This window comes from Copadichromis virginalis, unplaced genomic scaffold, assembly GCF_057382275.1.
Source record: "Copadichromis virginalis isolate Kocher_CV1m ecotype Utaka unplaced genomic scaffold, C_Virginalis_male_GT1.1 unmapped_scaffold_1, whole genome shotgun sequence".
NCBI lineage: Eukaryota > Metazoa > Chordata > Actinopteri > Cichliformes > Cichlidae > Copadichromis > Copadichromis virginalis.
In genome coordinates this window covers 9,990,732-10,014,751 of record NW_028188589.1, presented here as the reverse complement: position 1 = coordinate 10,014,751, position 24,020 = coordinate 9,990,732, and the positions used below count along the sequence as shown (strand labels likewise).

Sequence of the window (24,020 nt, the reverse complement as noted above, 5' to 3'; positions counted from 1 at the left end):
GGATTCAATAACAGCAGCGAGCGCTGAGTGATATAACGGTGCTGCGAGCAGCAGTGCAAAGGCTCACACAGAGACAGCAGCTACACTGTGTGTGGATGTGATCCACAGTCACAGCTGTGGGTTTCAGTCAGTGTGTCTCTAACTTCATGGTCACATTTCAAAGCTTATTGGAGCCAGAAGATGTTCAAGTAAAAGATTTATTGCTGTACTCGTCTACCAGGATAACAGGAGGTTCATAAAGCTGTGTAATACTTCAGCTTTACATCATGGAGTAGTAGTTGTGTCCCTTTGTGTTTATTAGTGTGTTCACACGTCTACTTTAACTTCACTCTGTAATGAAAGGATTCAAATCCCTGATAAATACATACATGCTGACTCTGAGTCTCAGTGAAGGAGGAAAGGATGGATGAAGGCAGCCTAGTGTGGGTCATGTGTGTCCAGCAGTCATCCAGGGCCTGGATCCATCTGTAACAGGAAGACAAAGTCCAGCCTGTAATCATCCTATCAGGCACAGCGTTTCCATCCAGCATCCTGACGACGCTAACAACCCGTCAAACGTCTCCTCTGGTCCACAGAAGTCACACTTCCTGTGTCATGTTTACCTTTTTAAGTGTGCTATTCAAGCCTGTGTGACCAACTCTGACTCTCCAGATTCCATCCTGGTCTCTGCTGCAGCTTCTTCTACACGACTGTTTTCTGTATAATAATATCTGCCTTTCCCGTCTCTGTCCCAGTGTGCCTGCCACTCGTCCTTCATCTTTACCTTCATTATACTCTTCACCTCACTTTCACTGTATTTTATAGTCAAACCTGCACGACTTCTTCTTGCTGCACCTTTTTAAACTTATCGTCCTGTTCATTGCATCAACACCGATATTCACAGGGAGCCATAAGAAATCCACTTCTATCCCTCTGTGTTTGATTCTATACAGTAAATGAAGTATATCAAAAACAATATGTTGCCTAGAGTCTGAAGACATATCACCTGTGCTCACTAGCACACTGCTAGAGTCCCAGCAAACCACATACCTGCATATTAGTGCGTCCTCCACCCAGTTCAAGCCAGTAACATCACTACCAGCTCCCAGTATAAACTGCCACATCATCTGTAATTCTTTTACTCATCACCAAACTTATTTGTGGGAGAACAAATGCAGCAGCCGCTCTTTTATCTGACAGTGTTGACGCATCAGTAAATATCCTCACATGACCTGAGGACTTTCCCACTATATGAACCTGCTTTTAGTCGCCCCTCCTCCCTCGCCACAAGCTTCCTTTACAACATAACTTATAAAAAACAACTTTATTGACAATCAGCAATAACAATTACAGACAGTCTAGAAGAAGAATCACATGATCAAGGAGCAGAAGTTTATGGTTTTAATAGCTTTTACATTTTGGGAAAGTTTTAAAAACATTGTTTGGTTTTCTTTCTAAAGCGTTGAAAGGACGGCTTTGCATCAGAACAGTAAGATCAGCAAATGAATCCATTAAAGTTCTTTTGCCTTGTTTGCAAAAGAAGCCAAACAACATTTGTGTTACAAAGAGAGACTTCAGAACAGATCAAAGATCACAAACATCAGGCACTGATGGAAACAGCCAAACACAGAAACAGAGGCACCAGCAGGTGAAGGAGGCCTGTTGTAGAAATGACTCTGAGTGCTCAGGTAGAAACGCATGAAGAACCAGTGCGTCTAATATTTGGAAACCAGTCTGTGTTTGAGCGTCCTGGATGAAACACAGATCATGTTGCAGAGCGAGGACGTCGTCTTTCCTCCCGAGTGTGTAACTACAGGACGTGTGCAGAAGGTTTAATCGTCCTCCTGACAGTTACTGATGAACGAGTCCTTCAGGGAGGCTCCAGGATCACTGTGGCTTTTACCAGCTGCTGCTAAACTGAGAGGTGTTGCTGCTTCATGTGTGAAGATGTTTGCATGGCTTTAACAGTGCAGACGTTCCTCATGTGCACCCATTTCATATGTTTTATTGTGATGTTTAGTAACATCTGCTTCCCTCCTTCAGGCAGACGATAAAGTGAGCTCAGCCTTAAACATGTGGAGAGAACGTTTGACCGACAGTCCTGGGACGACTGCAGAACAATGGTTTGTTTTTAATGATAAAGTTTCATAATGGAAATAAATGCTGAGCCTGTTTCATGATGTTGGCCCTGCAGCATCAGGCAGGATTAATACTGTAACAAACGTGTGTCACAGTTATAATGACTTTAAATGAAGACTTGGGTTGGATGGAGATGTCAGCTGGATTTGTGCTGACTGTCACTTTAAATGTTTTCAGTTCAGCTTCTAAATCTACTTTTGTATAATGTTTGCTGAGTTTTGCACTTCATGACGCTTTTAAGAAGAGCCAATAAATCCTGACTTTACACAAAAATAAAGGTTTAATGTGTTTAGTGTGACAGTGGAGGAGAGCGCACATAATAAGAGTCATTAACAGAATGGTGACAATTATAATCTGTCTCATTTTAGGAGCAGCTCACAGGCACAACAGACTACAGAGCAATCAAAGCACCAGTTAAACGTCCATGTGACCGGCTTACAGCCAATGAACAATCAGCCCCCACTGTCCCCACCAACATCACTGTACTGGAGAGACTGTGCTGCCATGGTCAGAGATGAACTGGTACTAAAATGTAAGGCAGCTGATGTGTGTGGCCTTAGCAGCACAAATGCATCACGGCTGCAACGCTGCAGTGTGTTTAAACATTTGAACATTTCTGTGGCTTCAAACCAGCAGCTGCTCTGTACTCAGTCGTGTTTGTGTGTCTGTCAAAGTGATTGTTGTCTTTAAAAAGCCTTTTGTGTTGAGTTTTGTGAGCAGTGCCGAGCTTCTCTGTAGTCTAAGCTGAGTCGATATATTTGATTCCATGTTTGGTGTGATTTTCAAAGTCAGCAGCAGCAAACCCATACGGTAAAAAAATACATTTTTCCTGGCCAAAATATATTTCAAATATATGGTAAATATATTTTGTATTTGTGATGCTCCAAAAAAATATATTTTTGAAATTGAAAATATATTTCTTTCAAACCAAAATACATTTCAAAACATATTTTAGGGTGAAGAAAATACATTTCCAACCTTACAGTAGAATGTATATCAAAGTATCCTTTATTTAAAATATATTTAGTGCAATAATGATGATAATGATAACAATACTAAAAGTAACATGTTTTATGCACATCTGCAAAAAACAGTTGGATTCAAACAAAACAGAGTCAAAGGTCTATCACGAATTAGGTTGTTTATTCATTTGCTTACAGTATTTCACATTACACAATATCTCACTATAATGTAGCGTTCATTGACTTTGAAATTATCTGTCAGTGATACAGTAAACAAGATACAACAACTGCTATGTACACTTTAGTTTTTGACAATATATACAATTTAGTACTTAAAGGAACACACTCCACTGTTTTGGAAATAGGCTCATTCTCCATCTCCCTCAGAGTTAAAAATGCAGCGTCTTCTTTCTAGATCCGTACGTTAATAGGGCTCTGGAGCGTGATCTTACGGGATGGGGCGTAGCCAGGATTTTTGGTCAAGGCGCCATATTAGCAGGCCAAACAAATGCTTGCTGTGTGGTCGGTTGTAATGTTAGATTGCACTACCGACAAAGGAATAAGCTTGAAAACAGGCTCTCTTTTCATTGTTTCCTCACCTGGAAGCATCATGAGGGAGCTTATGTGTTGGATGTTACCAAAAGAAGGCGTCTAGCCTGGATAGCAGCTGCGAGACGAGCTGATATTCAGTTCTCTACCAGCCACAGATATCTGTTGGTGTGCTCCAGTATTTTCATTCAGGTAAGTTCTAAATAAGTTCATATTATTATTTATAGCCTGTTAATTTTATTTTCAATGCGCTCTGAGATCATAGCACAAACTTAGAACAAACATGCAGAACTACCTTCTATTTATAGAGTTGCTAATTATTTGGCATTATTGCAACAAACCAGCCTATGAAATGAATGAAACAAATCCTGACTGGGTTCCAACACTACACATGGGGCACTACGAAATCCCTGCTTCAAACTACATGCTACATACCACCATGCCAATCAGATTACTTCTTCCATGTGAGGGTAAAAAGGTGACCTTCCTGGATAAGATGGCAAAGGTTTGCTGCGTTTTGGTGAACATGTGCCCCAGTGTGGTAGTAAAACCAGGGAAAAATGCTCTTGTTAAATACTTTTAAGTCTTGTGCTGTTTATGTAGTGATAAGTTTTCTTTTTTTTTTTTCCTTTTTTCTCTTCTTCTTTTTTTTTTCTCCTTCTCTTTTTACAGTTGCAGAAACATATAGGTGATTGCTGTAACGTATGTTTTAATTTTGAAATTAAAGCAGCCTTTTTTCCGTTAAAAGGTTCTTTGTGAGGATCAATCCAGACATGGGAACAAAATGCCCTGCAAAACTTGGTACAAGCCGCAAGACAGGTCGTGTCGTAAAGAGGAAGGTTACAAGAATCAGCCCTCGGATCACCACCTTCCTCCAGCGGCTCTCTGAGTTTGAATGGAGGACTTCCAACTAGGTAAGAACAGAGATGATAATATCTTTTACATAGCTGATAATTATATACATACTGTACACACATCCATACAACAGTATGAATGATCTCAGACAGATGTGAACAAGTGAATAACCTGAGCAAACATGAATATTGATGATGTGTCTTTGACAGGTGGTGATAAAGACTACGCTGAACCCGACCATCCTGGTAACGGAAATCTAAATCCCATGTCACATTCTATTTCCTGGGACCCACTGATAATTATTACATTTTGTAAATGAGTTTTGTTTTACAATTGTAATAGTTTATTTAATGTTCATGCTGGTGGGTTTGTCCTGTTTTTAGTGGAATGAAAAACTGTTTTCCTTAAAAAAATCAGACAGAAAGGTGAAGGACTGTGTAGTTTTCATGTACGCTTCTATTTATTTTGGTTATTGGCATTGTTTTTATTCAGTTGAAAAATGTTTTTCTTGTTAAAAAATAAAATCAACAATAAATGTTGGTTTAATTCACTATTCTGAGACTACTTTATTATTTTTTTTTTTTTTGTCCCGTTTGGATCTATACCCATCAGAATTGTTGTCTTGAGGCCAAGAAAGATGCCAAGCGGATTTATTTTACCAAGTGGATCATCATGGCCTTGCCATATTGGTCCATTTGATTGACCTTTATTATAATTATGAATTTATTTTATTTTCAGTTGCAAACGGGACAGACATAACTGTGGGACAGGACAGGGGGAAAGAATGAAAGAAAGAGAGGGAGAGAAAGAAAGAAAACCAAAGGGGGGAAGAGACGGTGAGAAGGGGGGAAGAGAGAAAAAAAAACAAACAACAAAAAAAAAACTCCTGGGTCACCTGTATGGAGAAAAAAAAAAAAAACAGAGGAGACAGCAAACAGCAAAGAGCAACATAATAATAGAAAAAAAAAGCACCATCACAATAAACTAGCTAGCAGTAGATATCAATAGTTACTAAATAATAAACGATATTGTGCAGCACGCAGGATAGACAGCGCACAGTGTGCTTTGAGGCAGCAGCCAAGAAAGCTGTAGTCCGCGTCTGTGAATACCCATGTGTACACCTGTGTGTACACCTGTGTGGATCAGCATGCTTGCATTCCAAAGGTTTCTCCATGTGATAAGTGATAAGTTTTCAAAAGAGACAGTAAATTACAGAATGCTAGTAGTGGGTGATATTATACAAATGCTGTCATGATTTTATGTGAACATTTTGTCATTTGTAAACTATACATAACATTTTTTCTACATTGTAACTGATGTGATGTTCGACAAAGTGCTTTTAATTAAAAATAGGCAAACATTTCTTTGTTTCTTTATTCAACTTTTGAACAGTGGTATTTAGTAAGTACATATTCAGTAAATGCAAAGTATTTACATGGCCCCCTAAATTAAAACACTATGGGTTATTCAGAACAGAACTATGCTTGGAAAAATATTGTCCCATCAGTTGATCCAACTCCTCCACAGTAGCAGGTGGAACTTTTCTTTTTTGAGGATGGCTTCTTTTACCTGTCACAACGAATGGTCTGTTTATGTTTTGATCAAGAACCTTTTTTTTGGGCAGCTGAAGAGGAGAAGTCTATCTTATGGCCAACCTCTGGCTGTATCTTGGTCATATTACCCAGCAAAACCCAGTATGCAGGTTCATCTGTAACAGTCCTTGTGCCACAGATCCTCACTGTTGCTTCTACATTAAACAGAAGAGCAGTGACATGGCTGCAAGTCTCCACGACTCTAGTCATACAGCTGCAGTGGGCGGCTTCAACCTTCCCTGTGATGCTCACAATGACCTGTGGCTGCAATGCTGCAATTCAGTTTTTAAGAGTGCAGGACCTGAAACACACACAGACAAAGTTCATTTAAAGACAAGAACTATGAGCCAAGGCCGACACAAATGTGTTTTATTTACTTTCAAATCCATTTATCATAAATGTAACAAATAAAGTGTTTTTATGTATCCATCTATAGAACGCTGCATGTTATATTCTAAATCTGCATGTTTCTTTTTAGAAACCTATCAGCAAAAAATGAACCTAAAGTATGTAATGCAAGGATGTAATCACTTTCAAGAGGGAGAAAACATAAAGTCATAAAGTCGAATTTAAGTGACAATTATGGACACCTAATATGACAAGGAGATTCTGCAGGTCATTAATCAATGTATAAAACTAAAACAGAATGTATTTTTAGTGACACAGGACACAAACAAGGAAGCAAGATGTGTAATTAGGATTATTTATAATAAATATGAATTAATTAGGGCAATTTCTTTAACCATAAAGAATAACTAAATCCTTCAGGACAATGTCACATCAATGCACTGAACTCACTATGTTATCCCTCTAACAGAGCCTCTACATGTTCTCACTGTAATTTCCCCCTCACGAATGAATTTTTGCTAGCACTAATTTGAATGTTGGGGGGAATCAAACGCATTTTACTCGCAGTACTCAAGCTGACTTACCTTTGCTTGAATGACGGCGTAATCACAACGTGGAGGCTTAAAAATAGCCAAATCTTGTACCCAGTCCTTGGTGAATTGGATGTGCGCCTCCAGAGATTTATAATTGCGAAATTGGTGCGCCGTGTATGCTCTGACTCCACAGACAAGGTATGAGAGTAGATCATGCTAAGTCAATAGCGGTTTGGTCTTCAGGGTTTCTACTCCACGGCTATATTTCATACGGGTCCACATTTCAACAATCAAGTACCGTCTCTTTGCATCTGGACAGAATCTGTCTCTATACCGTCATTTTCTTTTGAGCTACGTTTCAGAATGGTTCGTAGCAAACTTGTTTTGATTCGTGACCTGCCAAGATGGTGCTGCGCTCCCACAATGCATTGCGACATTACGTCAACTCCAAAGCCCTTTGCGTGCAGGAGTGTATGCGCATGCGCATTGCCACGGTGGTTTAAAAAATAAAGATATAATGAAAAGTAATTAATAAAAATAAAATATTTAAACATTCCCACAAATGTGCAATGAACGTGCAAAAACTCTCTTTAGTAGTTGTTACTGTTTCTTTCTTTCTTCTTTTTTTTTTTTTTTGAAAAATAACGACGTCTCTGAGGCGCGAAATCTGACAGCGAGAGGAACGGCCGGATACAGGAGACGGGAAGAAACAAGCCGATTATGTTCGCGTTAATTAAGTGGTTGGAAGATGTAAAATTCTCAATTCTGCCAACTGAACATATACGAGATTTTAATGAGGATGAATAATTAGCCGGCATGGAGGAAACGGACCTTTATTTCATGGAGTGGCGACAAGAAGCCAAGGCGGGTGGCCAGTCTAAGAAGCCTCCATCATCAAGCTAGCAGGTGCCTTTTCCCATATAATATTACTTTATTCTCGTGTATTTGGAACGGAAGCGTAGAGCTGCCACCCAGGCAAAAGAGAAATATAAGTATATCACGTTATAACGTGAAAAGTTTATCGTTCTAACAATATACTATCATGTTTGAACAACATGTTTGAACAACATTGTACGAAAAATGTACATAATTATCACGTCCGTACAATATTGTGCGAACGTGACAATTATGTATATTATAATAATGTGATATTATATTATACCAGTGGTTCTTAACCTGGGTTCGATCGAACCCTAGGGGTTCGGTGAGTTGGTCTCAGGGGTTCGGCAGAGCCTCCGCTGTGACGTGCACGGCTCATTTTGTGCACCAGTAAAAAACATATCTACGTCTAATTTGAAAAAAAATAAACACACTTTATTTTTCACTAAAGAGGGGTTCAATGAATGCGCATATGAAACTGGTGGGGTTCGGTACCTCCAACAAGGTTAAGAACCACTGTATTATACAAACATGAAAAGCATAATGTTAGAACAATAAACATTTCACGTCATAACGTGATACAGCTCTATTTTTCTTTTGCCTGGGTGGCAGCTCCACGCTTCCATAATTTGGTAATCAAAATATGTAACTTAATTAATTATATTGTGACGTACTTTTGCCTTTTCTTATTATTCTGCCTTCTCAATAACTATCAAAGCCTATTCACATTTAATTTGGCTTTCACAGAAATCCTACCTCTCCTTCTGGCTACAGAGTACTTACCAAGGTTAGAAACAAAGAACAGTTATGCTTTATTAATGTTCGCTAATTACAATGTTCCACATTTCCTTGCTTTTTAAGTCATTTTTAGGCTTTTTAGAGTTTTTGTTTTTTATTTTTTTAGCAGTAATGTTTCTGCCTATTTATTTCAGCCCATGAAATCGAATGCAGATCTTCCTAATGTGAGATTTACATAAATGTAAGTAATTTTGTTTGTCATTGTCATTAATGTTGTTGCTGTTGTTGTTTTTGTGCAGTTTGCAATCATATAAACCTAGCAAGCATCAGTCAGCACAGTGACTAACCTAAACAGATTCTTGCTTTATTCACATATATTATATGTAATTATATATACCTGCACATTGTACCTAGGGTTGCAGCCACTTGGCCCCACCCCATTGTTGTGACAGCCCTGATTGTACTTATACACTGCATCTGAACAGGGAACAGTCTGCCACATTAATGTATTTTTAAGTGACTTGTTTGTAATACATGAATTTGTTTCTTACAGATGTCAAAGTCTCAACCTCATGCTGCCCTCCCCCATCCTCCTAAAGTAAGTATTTGTTGTTGTAGTTTTTTATGCAGTGTCTGTGTAATAACAATAACAATAAATATCATTGTTTTCTATTCGTTAGAAAACTTACTATTTATTCAAGTTTTTAAGGTATCTAATATTTTGATTCCTAATTTCAATGATCTAAATACTTTAAGAATTAGATGTTGGTTTGTCAATTGAAAGTGTGTAGATCTTGCATTATTATGGTGTTATATTATGATTATACATTCAAAGACATAAAATGGTCTTAAAATGACAATGACATAACTTGTCGCAATTGTTTATGGGGCAATATACCGACCAACAAAAAGTCGTTATCGTAACAGGCCTTCAAAACACACAGTTTTATGATTGATAAATTAAAAAAATAAATACATTTAATTTCTCTGAGATTCTCTAATATTCAGTTACAGTTCACAACACAGCTACCCGTACATGCAGTATTATACTGTAAATATAAATCTCTGCATTTAGCATCCCACTAGAAGCGTCACAGTTACTGCCTCTTTTTTTTTTTTTACAAATACCTGTACTATCACTAACACATTTACTGTTTTACTTTTAGCCTGTGGATACAAATGCAGATTTCCTTAATGTAAGTTGTGCATTTTAATTACATCATGTTATTTTTATTATTATTTATTTATTTATTTTATTTTACATTCAAATATTTCAAGCTTCTTGGTTAAAGAAGCTTGATTGCTAGTAGGTAAAGAATAGTTCACCTATAATTCATATTCCCAATTAATTTCTCACCTCTGATTGAATGCCTTTGTTTGTTTTCCTATAACAAAACATTTTTGCTGGATATATATGGTGAATTTATATGCATAGATACAGTCGTAGTGCTTGACACATGCAAACAGCAGTAGATGTACTAAAAAGGAAATAATTACAATCATGATGTTGATTGCTGATGTCAGTATATATATTTTAGAGGAATGTTTTGTTTTTCACCCAAAATAACTATATTGCTTCAGAAGAGATTTATTACCCTACCGGACTCTTATATATTGTTCTGTTTTTTGTTTGTTTTTGTTATTTTCAGGTTCAATGGTGCGTGTTCTTCTAATGGCCGCCTTCCCACTGGAGGTTTTGATCCACAGCAATTTAAAAGGTAATCAGCTTTGAAAGTCAGTTCAAATGGTTAGGTAATAGTACTTTAAAAAGCCTACAACTCTGTCACCAGTTTCTTTACCAAAAATTACCCATAAAAGTATCGCTCAATAGCATATATTGTAGTTCAAATGTTTAGTTGTACAAATATCAAATTTTTGGAAATCTAAAACTAGTCAAACACTCAAATGTTCATGCTTTTTATAGGAGGACAGAGCAAAACGGACATCGGCGCAGAGTGAAGAACTGCCCTTGATAAGGACACTATGACAGCCATATATAGTAAGTGAAGACTTTCTGTGTATCTAAAATTGCATACAGCACAAGTAACTTACTTTGCAACCATTAAAATAGGTTGTAAAGTAAGTTACCAATACAAATAGGTGATGATGCATTGTAGTGGTTGGTCTCAGACAAAGAAGGTCAACAGATTTATGAATGCTGGAAGGTAAGGAGAGACGACCAAAAGGGGTGTTAGCATTACTGTAATGTGAACTGGATAGACTTCCCATCTAGGAAAAAAAAAGAGGTAAATTATGCGTAAAATATATCTGTATTAATATCTGTATCTATATAAACAGAAATATCTGTTTGCTAAATGAAGCCAGCTAACATAAATCACATTTTTATTTTAACTCTGATAAAAGTAATAGAACTGTGACTTTTGTTTGTTACAGTGGCGGTAAGGAAGGGGTTTCCCAGCGTGTCCAGAAGGGCTTTGAGGATTGCCGTGAAAGCTGGGGGAACTGAGACTGTGTGTGTATATATATATATGTATATATATATATATATATATATATATATATATATACACACATATATGTATATGTGTGTATATATATATATATAGAATAGAATAGAATAGAATACTTTTATTTGTCAATTTCTTCAAATGTACTTGCCATACAAAGGAATTGAAATTACGTTTCACACTGTCCCATGCGTAGACATTGACAACAATAAGGTGCATAAGGTGTATATATATATATATATATATATATATATATATATATATAGGCTGTGTAAAGATGCCCCAGAGACAATCCAGCACATAACAGCAGGGTGCAAGATGCTAGCAGGCAAGGCATACATGGAACGCCATAACCAAGTGGCCGGCATAGTGTACAGGAACATCTGTGCCGAGTATAACCTAGAAGTCCCGAGGTCAAAATGGGAGATGCCCCCAAGGGTGGTGGAGAATGACCGAGCTAAGATCCTGTGGGACTTCCAGATACAGACGGACAAAATGGTGGTGGCTAACCAACCGGACATAGTGGTGGTAGACAAACAGAAGAAGACGGCCGTAGTGATCGATGTAGCGGTTCCCAATGACAGCAATATCAGGAAGAAGGAACACGAGAAGCTGGAGAAATACCAAGGGCTCAGAGAAGAGCTCGAGAGGATGTGGAGGGTGAAGGTAACGGTGGTCCCCGTGGTAATCGGAGCACTAGGTGCGGTGACTCCCAAGCTAGGCGAGTGGCTCCAGCAGATCCCGGGAAAAACATCGGAGATCTCTGTCCAGAAGAGCGCAGTCCTGGGAACAGCTAAGATACTGCGCAGGACCCTCAAGCTCCCAGGCCTCTGGTAGAGGACCCGAGCTTGAAGGATAAACCGCCCGCAGGGGCGTGCTGGGTGTTTTTTTTTTTTTTTTATATATATATATATATATATACACACATATATGTATATGTGTGTATATATATATATATATATATATATATATATATATATATATACACACATATATGTATATGTGTGTGTGTTTCTTTTAGAATGTTTAAGTATGTAATGAGAATAAACTTATAAAATGAATATTCCTTGCTTGATTGATATGCTATATGTATGTTTTAAACATCAAATAAAGATTTCTTTCAGATGTTACATGTGAATGTGTTTTCTTAGAAATATATGAAGGGTTAAATTTATATTTTTTTGAATGATTTTAAATACATTTAAATTGTATTTTGAAATATATTTTATTAATATATTTCAAAATATACAAAAAATGGCCAAAAAATATATGTGCTAAAATACATTTTAAATATATAAATATATTTTTAAAATGTATTTTAGCACATATATTTTTTTACCGTATGGGCAAAGCTACACCAGAGGGTTGTGCTGTGTAACAGGTTGGTGCAGGTGGTGTTATCTACATTTGAACATTAGGCAACAGTCTCATGAAGACACTTTCTATTGTTCACTAAAGACCAACAATAACAGAGACAAAGGGAGAGCAGCAGAACTAGTGCTAACAATTAGCACTGCTAGCCTGCCCACCAACACCAGCTAATGTTCTAAAAACGATGATCAATGATTTTGCTGTAACGGCTCCAGCTGTCTGTGTCAGGGACACGTTGGAGATGAAGTGAGTGATCCAGTGACAAAGGTTTGGAAACCTGCAGTCAGCTGAGACTAAAGGAGTCACCTGACCGAGAGACCAAATGTTTCACTGAGAACGTCCAGATGAACAGAATCAACCTTTGGGATAATCTGTTCCACACATCCATGTTTCACTTACTGCATTATATTTCCTCATTGCTGTGCACACAGGCCTGTGGCTTATAACCAACTCCAAGTTCAGACTCAGAGGCTGCTGAAGCTGTTTTCTGGAACAGAGACGTGTTGGATATAAAAGCAACTCTTCTTTATGTGTCAGCACTGAGGAAAGGAGCAGCTTCGTTTCTAAGTGTATGAAGGACTGTAGCAGTGTGTGTGTGAGCTTTATTTCACAGACAGAACCATGTCAAAAACACAAGTTCAGGTAAAAACAATACAAAATCAAAGAGTCTGATCAGAAGGATTAAACAGAGGAGTGTGGGACTGTTTTTAACAGACAGCAGGTTAAGCCAGGCTGGAGGAGTAAACTGAGCCTCGGTGTGAGCAGCAGTGTGTTTGACAGGAAGCTGAGATAAACAGTCTGGAGCCCATTTAGTGCTTCATATGAAAGTGTGAGGATTTGAAAGCAAATCTAAAATCAAGCAGGAGTCAGTGTGAGAATGATTTGTGCTTTTCCTCAGTCAGATGCTGGGAGTTTCAGTTCATCCATGTTCAGCGTGCTGTGCTTTGTGTAACAGGAGAATATGACAGTATAAATCAAGTCTTCATGTCACTGAAAGCCTCCACAGTCTGCTATGGAGGTGCATCAGTTTGGATTTACAAGAAGAACATTTCTTAAACCTGCCACAAGATGGCGCTCCAACAGAAGGGATGTCCACAGTGTAACACAGACACACACATACTGTGTGAATGTGTGAGTGAATGGGCTTTCAACACAAGGCTTCTGCTGCTACCTTTAATGACATAATTAGCTAACAAGAACAAACTGTTAATTACCACCAAAGAACGGCTCCAGATTTTAGCTGCTGACCATTTTGTGAAACGTTGATTACATCAGCTTATTGTTGATTTTTCAACCTTAATATCAGCTGCTTTAAAGGAGCCTCGTTCTCTCGCAGTAACACTTTTCTTCACTAGATGCAGTGCAGGCACAGTCTGTGTTTCTAAACTACACACTAATGTTCATTGTTGTGCAGCTAAATCCTCCCTCTGGATGGGAAGAATCCCTGTCAGGCTTCAAACACCTGGCTTGGTGTTCTGGAGCTAATGTGTCACCTGTGAGGACTCTGAGATGAACACACAGCAGACACTTCAGTTCTCCGTCTGTGTGTCCTCAGTTTCCCAGCATGCCTTGGCTGTGGTGGTGGAGGTGAATGAGGGGGAACATGCTGCTCTGTCAGCACTCAGGTTTCATACCTGGTGATCTCCGAGGACAAAGCGGCGTTACAGCAGCGCACGTTGATGAGACCTGATGCTCTGAACAGTTCAGACTTCAGCCTCACTCTGAGAAAACAAACGACTGACTGTCAGCAGCAACTACACCTGCTCCATCAGTGACGGAGAGAAGAACTGAGACTGAGAGACATACAGCTGCAGGTCAAAGGTCAGAAACGCCCGCTCTTTGTACGGGTCAGGAGTTAGTACTGCAGAGGTCAGAGGTCAGCTTGCTGACAAACCATTTGAAACAGTTTGGAGCTAAAAGCACAACAGCAGAGGAAAGAAGAGACACTGCAGAGATGATGCAAAATATTGTGTTTTGTTCTCAGCTGTCAAAAAGTGTAACACACGTGTTCCAGCACAGCCTTTGTGTACTTTCACTTCTCCATACTGTCCATTGGAAATCCTGTTTGTTACTTTTTGATTTCAGTCCATGTGTCCAAAGCAAACTTCTGTCCCACACTTTCTCTGCTGACTCTTCACCGATGCTCAGATGATCTCAGATGATTTCACCAGAACTCATCAAAATTCGGGCTCCACAGAAACCCAGACGTCACTAAACAAGCGTAACAAGCAAAGTGAAAACTGGTCGTTCAGCTTTATTGACCAAAGATAAGCTCACATGTCACCTCATGACACAGACACTTATTTCCACAGCATGCACGAGGACTGACAATAAGTGTCTATAAAGCCACTTCTATCTGCCACACCTGTGCTTCTGTCATGGTTGCTCTCCTCTCACTCTGTCATTTATCCACAGTCTGCCTCCCTCTGCTCCGTCAGCTGACGTCCTCTCTACACCACCTGCTGTGTTTTATCCTGCAAAAACACATTTAAGAAGCGTTGCACCGAGTAACGGGAGGAACTGCTATAAAATCCATTTAAAGGAGGTGGTGCTGAGTGCTGTGACTGGGGTCCCACCACTGACATCACGGGTGGAGGACATGTTGGAAAACTGCTACAAAGTGCTGTGCAGCCAGCAGAGCTTACAGTCTGTCCTGTGTGTCATACAGGCTCTCACACTTAGTGTTTCTGTGACACATTGAAGAGAAGTTTGTGTTGTTCACAGTTGTGCTTGTACTGAGTGACAGCTGACATGACCTAACAGGAATAATGTGTCTGTGCTGAATGAGAAGTAACACACAATGAAGTCTTGATGCATCTCAATCATCCAGGAAAGTGAGTCTGTTGCTTCTGTTCATCTGGACGCAGCGTTTTGTGGGAGAAACGTGTCGTCATCATCAGGTGACGTCTTCAGTCTCAGCTGCAGGTTTCAGTCTTACAAACAGGACATTTGCATAAAGACTGAAAGCAGCTGCAGGAACGATGGGCTGGGAGCTCCGTTCCTTCATCTTAATTATGCAGATTCTCAGGACCATTGATCAACAACCACTGATCCATGTCCATGAGTCCCATTCACAGAGATGTGGGAATGGCTGCAGTCACAGCATGTAAGATGGAAATAAATGAGAAGTATTTAGCTGAAGTGGATTTGATTTATGTTACTTCTTTTTTAACTTGTAGTTCTACATTGGAAGATTATTGTGATATTGAAATATAAAAATACATTTATATTCTATTATTTTCTCAAAATAAGCGTCACACTCGTGGAAGCCGGTGTAGCCGCCGAAACGCCTGCATTTATGGAGACTTTCAGCCCCAGGTAGGCCAGTTATGGATCTTGGGATCCACATTATGTCAGCAGCTGTTCTCCACCGTGAACTGTGTTCAAACAAACACGCTCACGCCTCACAGACGACAGCTTACAGTCCTGTAGAGATAAAGTGACTTCGTACAGCCCCGACCTGCAGACGCTGTGCGCAGAGGTTCAGGAGCAGAAGTCCCGTTGTAAACATATCACGGCAGACCCGACGATGTTTGCATGAACGCGCTTTTTTTAAAAGTCAGGTCAAGGCTCCAAAAGCCCAAAGGCGATATAACAGTTTGTGTTTGCTACATGGATCATTGTAGTTCAGCTTTCCTTTGTTATATTTCTTTAAGAGCTCAAAATGTGTTCATTACATAAATCAAATGTAATTTTCTCTGTAGCACTTGATGGATTTCATAAGCAACACACTGTAGTTGTTCACACAAAGCATAAAGGTAAAAACAATATACACAGTGTTATCTTCATTTTAGATGTCACAAAGTATTTGCAGCTCCCAGTGTTTTCCCGAACCCTGACCCTTTGCGTGGAAACCGGGTCCAAAAGGCTCTTTGGGTGTTAAAGGTTGCTGACCCCTGCACTAGGCCCAACTGACACATATATTTGATTCCAAATACAAAAAATAATGTGTAACCTGCTGGAAGAATGTAGGAGGTTGAGACAGGATCTCAACACTTGGTGTCTGCAACAAAAGACAACAATATGTGGGCCGATCGTGGCTCAAGAGTCGGCAGCTCGTCTTGTAATCGGAAGGTTGCCGGTTCGAGCCCCGGCTTGGACAGTCTCGGTCGTTGTGTCCTTGGGCAAAAAAGCACTTTGGGGTCCTCAGGGACGAGTAAAGCGCTCTACAAATACAGGCCATGTAATGGCAGAAACATTCTCTAGTGTAAATCCTGACTAGTTCATTAACTACAGATCAGTTTCAGTGAACATTATTCACAGAGGGATCTGAGTTCCTTATACCAGACTCTACAGAAACTGTAACACTGTACAGCTCTGCGACTCAACAATATGACAACAATGTAACACACACTAGAATCATCAAATAAAGCCCCACTAACCACTAGAACTAGAACTAACTAACTAGCACTGGACACTTGCATATTAGAGATTTCTACCACCATAGGAGGCGAGATATCATCCTTGAACCAGAGCATCCAGCCCTCAATTTCGGACATAAAAAGCGACGTGGCCAGGCATGATAACACTTTGACTGAACTGCAGGACTGTGCCTCGAACCACTCTGACACCATCGCCACTCTCCAGGCCACTGTGGAGCGTTTGTCTACGGAGGTAAAGAAGTTAGATGAGAGATGTGGAGCTCTTGAGGCACTCCAGGAGGAATAATTTAAGAACTGCAGGAATACCAGAAGGCACAGAGGGACCCAAGATGACTGAGTTGGTTCACACCTGTTGGCGGAGGCGCTATCTCTCGAGGAGAAGCCACTCATCGATCGAGCACATAGAGCGAATCGCCAGCGTCCCAAACAAAGTCATCTTCCTCGGCCCATCATCTTGAGATTGCACTACTACCACATTGGTGAGGAAATTCTGCTGAAAGCTGCAGAGAACAAGAACCTGATGTATAAGGGTTTTTAAAATAAACATCCTCCAGATTTCCCTCCCTCTGTTGGAAACGCAGAGCCGTTAACTCTACAGAAACTTTTTTTTGGTGTTCTTTATTACATTTTTTACGGCGTCTTTGTCCGGAGAGCGCATGGAGGTCCGACCTCCCATTGTTTCCCATTGCATAATTAATTACATAATTAATTATGTAACCATAATTAAATGGTTACATCCATCTTTAAACGTCCACACTGATGAAGCAACGACAGGTTTGAACCCTCTGTGTTTAACATCACTGGGGCTGCGCTGTGACCATGATCATATCCTATCGTCCTGCACACCTCTGTTGCTTGTGCAGCTCGCACACAAGAATTTCACCCACATGTGCTGTACCAGTGTACCTGCACATGTGATGTGACAACAAAAGTGATTTGATTTGATAAACATCTATATCACAACAATTTGACATTTTCTGTGACTTTTCTGAATCTCGGGCAGATGAACTTCCCTGAAGTGTTTCCAGCTGGGCGTCGAGTGTTTGACCGACGCATGAAACGACACGTTTGTGAGTATTTGTGAGTATTTATCACACGGCGTGCTGCGGGGAAAAGCCTGAGAAATCCCAGAGAAGCTTCCTTCCTGCCAGTATACGAGCCCACCAACAGAGACAGGACCAGTTCATCCTCCATCACTTACTGTGTGCACACATAGCAAATGTTAAAGTTCAAATGGTGGTTTTGTTTGCAGGGACTGTGAGTGGATGGAGATCCTGGTCCTCCTCAGCTGTGAGTTCTTCCTCTGTCGTGAGAACCTCAGGGGGAGAACATGTGCTCACTCTCAGCTGCTTTAACAGGAAAGAAGCTCTTTTAGATCAAAGCTGAGAAACTGTTTGTAACAGCGAACTCTGTCACCTTTCTCTCCTCAGCCTGCTGCTGGACAGGCCCATGAAGCTCTGCTGTAAAGGCTTCCATGTCCCAGGCTTCACCTTTACCTGCTGACCAACGGGAGGCGTGGCCAAAACAGCGATGGGGAGTGGAGCAGCAGGTAGCAGAGGTGAGCCTCTTGTATGCAGCCTGTTATCTGTGGGACCAGGGAGGACGTCACACAGATGTTGCTGATTCAACATCTGTGTGACAGCTGGAGCAGCACAGTCTGCAGGAAACATCTGTGCATGTAGGAGACACCAAGGTTTACATGGTGGAAGCAGACGACTGACTCAAGCAGCCTCACATCACAGGCTGCTGGCTACAAGCACATGACCACAGTGACTGGTTTCACTGGTGTCTGTCCCAGTCTGTGGCAGAGATACAGGAAGTCACAGACAGCCTGCACACAGCGTTTCCTCTGGAGTGTGTTTCACACCCTGTTTGTGTTTCTCACTAACATGTTGTAGTTCTTCCTGCACACAGCAGCACTTTGATCATTTCTCCTGCTTTTCTTCCTTTTCTAGCTTTTATACACTGACAGTAACACAAAACTCCAAAGTCATCATTTGAGGAGCTTCTTAAGAGTTTCTGTGAGTTTAGTGAAGTCAGCCTCTCAACAATAAGTGTGTGTGTGTTGATTATCTAATGTTCAGAGAGGACTGCACTGATGTAGCATCCAGGTGAGCAGCTTATGAGCCAACAGGGGAAATTTAGCTGTATTATTGTTGTTTAAATGTAATAATTTATGATTTCATGTTCCAATATTTCACTTTTCCCAACGTTTTGTTATCATTTGGTCTGAAAACCATGACAAACAGCAGTGTTACAGTTGTTAGCATTAGCTGCTATAGAGCACTCAGTCACTGTATTGGTGTTAGCGACATGAACATATCTGAGCTAACTGTGTGTTCCAGATGTGCAGCAAACCCAACTGTCCCTGTGTTTTCCTGCTGTAGACATTATCCCCATGATGCTGACGTCCTCTGGTGGGACGAGCTCACACGTTTATGGATTCAGATGCTAACTGGACCAGACTGGTGTCAACCTTGGTGCTATAGAAGCAAATCAAAGAAGAACCAGTTGAACCTGAGCTGTCTGTAGTGGTGACACCAACACCATGTCACCTGCACATGCTGACCCAGGGTCAGTGTTGAACCTATAAGCTGTGTCCTCACAGTTCAATATGTCCTCACTGCACAGGTCAATGACATCAGAGCTGTAATGTTGTTCCCGTCTCACTAAAACTTCTGGCATAAGGTGACTTTTCTGGGTGATTCCTACTCCAGGGTCACCAGTTTGAATCCCTCTGTTACTGCTGGGAACGTGCTGCTAAAGTGCCCTTGAGCAAGGCCACGTCCAGCTTCTGAAGCCAACCCTGGGCTCTGCTTGCTGGCAGTGACAGAGTAGATGAAACAGCTCAGTGGATGCTAACTCACAGCTAACAGCGCTCTGTCATGGATAAGTGAAATAAAGCTGACTGACCCACAGCTGCACACAAACACCTGCAACACCTACAGGTCAGCAGATCCACTGCTGTCTCTGATGGGCCCAAACTTTGCTTGTTCAGCGTTTGCTGCTGCTGACTTTGAAAATCACACCAAACATGGAATCAAATATATCGACTCAGCTTAGACTACAGAGAAGCTCGGCACTGCTCACAAAACTCAACACAAAAGGCTTTTTAAAGACAACAATCACTTTGACAGACACACAAACACGACTGAGTACAGAGCAGCTGCTGGTTTGAAGCCACAGAAATGTTCAAATGTTTAAACACACTGCAGCGTTGCAGCCGTGATGCATTTGTGCTGCTAAGGCCACACACATCAGCTGCCTTACATTTTAGTACCAGTTCATCTCTGACCATGGCAGCACAGTCTTTCCAGTACAGTGATGTTGGTGGGGACAGTGGGGACTGATTGTTCATTGGCTGTAAGCCGGTCACATGGACGTTTAACTGGTGCTTTGATTGCTCTGTAGTCTGTTGTGCCTGTGAGCTGCTCCTAAAATGAGACAGATTATAATTGTCACCATTCTGTTAATGACTCTTATTATGTGCGCTCTCCTCCACTGTCACACTAAACACATTAAACCTTTATTTTTGTGTAAAGTCAGGATTTATTGGCTCTTCTTAAAAGCGTCATGAAGTGCAAAACTCAGCAAACATTATACAAAAGTAGATTTAGAAGCTGAACTGAAAACATTTAAAGTGACAGTCAGCACAAATCCAGCTGACATCTCCATCCAACCCAAGTCTTCATTTAAAGTCATTATAACTGTGACACACGTTTGTTACAGTATTAATCCTGCCTGATGCTGCAGGGCCAACATCATGAAACAGGCTCAGCATTTATTTCCATTATGAAACTTTATCATTAAAAACAAACCATTGTTCTGCAGTCGTCCCAGGACTGTCGGTCAAACGTTCTCTCCACATGTTTAAGGCTGAGCTCACTTTATCGTCTGCCTGAAGGAGGGAAGCAGATGTTACTAAACATCACAATAAAACATATGAAATGGGTGCACATGAGGAACGTCTGCACTGTTAAAGCCATGCAAACATCTTCACACATGAAGCAGCAACACCTCTCAGTTTAGCAGCAGCTGGTAAAAGCCACAGTGATCCTGGAGCCTCCCTGAAGGACTCGTTCATCAGTAACTGTCAGGAGGACGATTAAACCTTCTGCACACGTCCTGTAGTTACACACTCGGGAGGAAAGACGACGTCCTCGCTCTGCAACATGATCTGTGTTTCATCCAGGACGCTCAAACACAGATTGGTCTCCAAATATTAGACGCACTGGTTCTTCATGCGTTTCTACCTGAGCACTCAGAGTCATTTCTACAACAGGCCTCCTTCACCTGCTGGTGCCTCTGTTTCTGTGTTTGGCTGTTTCCATCAGTGCCTGATGTTTGTGATCTTTGATCTGTTCTGAAGTCTCTCTTTGTAACACAAATGTTGTTTGGCTTCTTTTGCAAACAAGGCAAAAGAACTTTAATGGATTCATTTGCTGATCTTACTTTTCTGATGCAAAGCCGTCCTTTCAACGCTTTAGAAAGAAAACCAAACAATGTTTTTAAAACTTTCCCAAAATGTAAAAGCTATTAAAACCATAAACTTCTGCTCCTTGATCATGTGATTCTTCTTCTAGACTGTCTGTAATTGTTATTGCTGATTGTCAATAAAGTTGTTTTTTATAAGTTATGTTGTAAAGGAAGCTTGTGGCGAGGGAGGAGGGGCGACTAAAAGCAGGTTCATATAGTGGGAAAGTCCTCAGGTCATGTGAGGATATTTACTGATGCGTCAACACTGTCAGATAAAAGAACGGCTGCTGCATTTGTTCTCCCACAAATAAGTTTGGTGATGAGTAAAAGAATTACAGATGATGTGGCAGTTTATACTGGGAGCTGGTAGTGATGTTACTGGCTTGAACTGGGTGGAGGACGCACTAATATGGAGGTATGTGGTTTGCTGGGACTCTAGCAGCGTGCTAGTGAGCACAGGTGATATGTCTTCAGACTCTAGGCAACATATTGTTTTTGATATACTTCATTTACTGTATAGAATCAAACACAGAGGGATAGAAGTGGATTTCTTATGGCTCCCTGTGAATATCGGTGTTGATGCAATGAACAGGACGATAAGTTTAAAAAGGTGCAGCAAGAAGAAGTCGTGCAGGTTTGACTATAAAATACAGTGAAAGTGAGGTGAAGAGTATAATGAAGGTAAAGATGAAGGACGAGTGGCAGGCACACTGGGACAGAGACGGGAAAGGCAGATATTATTATACAGAAAACAGTCGTGTAGAAGAAGCTGCAGCAGAGACCAGGATGGAATCTGGAGAGTCAGAGTTGGTCACACAGGCTTGAATAGCACACTTAAAAAGGTAAACATGACACAGGAAGTGTGACTTCTGTGGACCAGAGGAGACGTTTGACGGGTTGTTAGCGTCGTCAGGATGCTGGATGGAAACGCTGTGCCTGATAGGATGATTACAGGCTGGACTTTGTCTTCCTGTTACAGATGGATCCAGGCCCTGGATGACTGCTGGACACACATGACCCACACTAGGCTGCCTTCATCCATCCTTTCCTCCTTCACTGAGACTCAGAGTCAGCATGTATGTATTTATCAGTGATTTGAATCCTTTCATTACAGAGTGAAGTTAAAGTAGACGTGTGAACACACTAATAAACACAAAGGGACACAACTACTACTCCATGATGGAAAGCTGAAGTATTACACAGCTTTATGAACCTCCTGTTATCCTGGTAGACGAGTACAGCAATAAATCTTTTACTTGAACATCTTCTGGCTCCAATAAGCTTTGAAATGTGACCATGAAGTTAGAGACACACTGACTGAAACCCACAGCTGTGACTGTGGATCACATCCACACACAGTGTAGCTGCTGTCTCTGTGTGAGCCTTTGCACTGCTGCTCGCAGCACCGTTATATCACTCAGCGCTCGCTGCTGTTATTGAATCCACTTTTTACTGTCCGTGCAATCAAGCTCCTCTGCAGAGCTAGAAAATATCTTCGAACCAGTTTATGTGTTAGGGGATCCTTTGCAGTTGTGACTGTTGCCTCTGTTTTTGTCCTTTGGTTCCTGGGAGCCTTTTACATTTCCATCAGCAACAAATATCTGAACAGGCTTTATTGTAGGAAATACAGGATTAAATAGTTGTCATTATTTATTAGATGTTGTTAAAGATGATCAGATGCTTGTTTAGTTTAATGCTGTGGCTTCAGTCAGCATCACTGTGCTGTATAGTTTTATTTTTCTGATCCTTCTGTTAAAGTTGCTGAATAAAAGCTGGTTGGTCTGCACCTCACCTCTGCCTCGAGCCTCCTTCTTTAAAGCAGCAGAGGCTCTTCATTCAGGTATCACAGCTCGAGTTGTTCTGCAGGAGACCCAGAGTACTGTCCTTGGTCCATAATGACATTAACTTTGATTCATGTCAACATGAAGCCTGAACGTCTGTGATGAACACACTATCAGCATCACTGACATATTTCATCATTTAAAATCACTTCCTGTCACTGTGGTGGTTACAGTGACATCATGCAGTTTGTGCTTTGACCTCCAGAGGGCGACAAATCAGCACAGACAGAGAGCTCCATTCAAACTTTGCTGCCATCAGGAATAATTCTTCAAATATAATCATCAGTGTTTGAGCAGTTATGATATCAGGGACAATCTAGACATGTGTGACAATACTGAACATGTCACATGACACACCTCAAACATCATGTGATCCACTCTCAGTCTGCACTTTCAGTCATGACTTCATGAATTTATGATCAGTTTACTCCTGAAATATTCAAATGCTGCAGGGTGAAGAACAACAAAGTGCTGACACATGTTTGTGTTTCAAACAGGAAAACCAGCAGAAATAAATCATCTTTGGACAACATGACAGAGATTAGTGAGTTTCCAACTTGCACTTGAATGCAGCACAGACAGATTCTGATGTTCGTGGTTGTAAACGTGTCCTCAAACGCCGCTCTGACTCTTTCCTTCCTGCTCAAAGTTCCTCTTTTCTGAACTTGGTGTTTGTGCCTGACGCTGATCGTCTCCGTGTGGAGCTCCGTGTGAAGGTAACGTTAGCAGTGTGTAATGTTTCCTGGCTAACATCAGCTGTGTGCAGCTCAGTTCCAGCACAAATCTGCCGCTCCATAGTTCACGGTAACGGACTCATGAGGTCGACCGTTAAACGCTCTCCCGCCATTTTGTCTGTGTGCGCGGATGTGTACGTTTTTGTTACCACTGTCATCTCATCAATAGCCTAT

At 40.8% G+C, this 24,020-nt stretch overlaps 2 long non-coding RNA genes across 2 annotated transcripts in view; one reads left to right on the top strand and one right to left on the bottom strand.

The window, feature by feature from the left end:
* The window catches only part of LOC146679796 (uncharacterized), a 188,780-nt gene that overhangs the window by 88,701 nt on the left and 76,059 nt on the right, over positions 1 to 24,020 (bottom strand). The gene's annotated exons all lie outside the window — the stretch shown is intronic.
* On the top strand, positions 7,577 to 11,040 carry LOC146679802 (uncharacterized). The gene is made up of 8 exons (XR_014918634.1): positions 7,577 to 7,863; positions 8,584 to 8,623; positions 8,769 to 8,815; positions 9,128 to 9,172; positions 9,741 to 9,770; positions 10,224 to 10,292; positions 10,499 to 10,573; positions 10,969 to 11,040. It is a non-coding gene; the product is annotated as an uncharacterized LOC146679802 (long non-coding RNA).